This window comes from Pundamilia nyererei, unplaced genomic scaffold (assembly GCF_000239375.1).
Source record: "Pundamilia nyererei isolate P.nyererei 1_Seehausen unplaced genomic scaffold, PunNye1.0 scaffold00083, whole genome shotgun sequence".
Taxonomy (NCBI): domain Eukaryota; kingdom Metazoa; phylum Chordata; class Actinopteri; order Cichliformes; family Cichlidae; genus Pundamilia; species Pundamilia nyererei.
The window spans coordinates 509713-510740 of record NW_005187484.1 but is presented as its reverse complement, the minus strand read 5'-3'; positions in this window follow the sequence as shown (position 1 = coordinate 510740).

The following is a 1028-nucleotide window of genomic DNA, read 5'->3' as shown; positions in this document are numbered from 1 at the left end:
ACTGTATATAGATGTGAATACATGAAGGCAAGCTTAAAAGAATATTTTCATTCTGCCGCTTTACTAAAACTCGTACTAAAAACTGCTAACTTTGTATATATTTTTTTCAAACTTTTGGAAAGAGCACCATTTCTCAAGCAGCACTGGCATCAGTTAATTAGCATTAATTACAAACGTTCAATCAAATGGCCCCATCACCAGTAAAAACACAAACATGAACAGCTTGTCCTGTCATTGTAGTATTATTGTCCCCAGTGCCCCAACCCTCCCACCCATCCCCTGCACCTCTGTTTGAGCTCGGTCTCTTGTTAAGCCTTCTGGAGCTGGTTCCGGAGCCTAATCACCTCCTCACTGGAGGCCCGCTGTTCTTCTTCTCTCTCTTACATCAGTGCTGCCAGCTGCCACAGCAGAGGAGCTGCACAGGGAAAAACTGAGAGAAGAAAAAAATAAAAACATCTGGTTCAAACAAGAGCCAAATTCCAGCTCTTGTTTCTTTTAGAAAACAGCCATTGTTGTAACAAATCAATAAATTCCACCTTGTCTCATTTAACAGGATTACCTCTATTACCTGAGTGAGAATGACGCCGTTTTCTCTCAGTGTCCAAGTGGAAAATGGTGAGATTTAGGATGTGCAGCAGACTCCGAGTGTCACATACCACACTCAGGTATGTGACACTCGGAGAGCGATTTTTTCCGCAACATGGTCTCCTCTCAGAAAGCCCAGCACTTCCTCTGGGGGCACTTACAGGTGCTGAGTGGGATTGATCCTCTTTGGGAATCCCTGGGTTTGGTCCCTAGATATGATCAGTTTGGATGTGTTTGTAACAAGAGCTGCAGACTCTTCCTCAGCAAACAACAGGTGCTGCTACAGAAGAACCAGAATCTATGTCTGTGGGCCCAACATCAAGGGACACTGCAAAATATGAATTTGCTTACTTTAGAACTATGTATCACTTTTTTAAAAAGAGTAAACCGATATGTGAAATTTTGGAGAGAGTATGATCAGATATCATTATGCATGCATATAT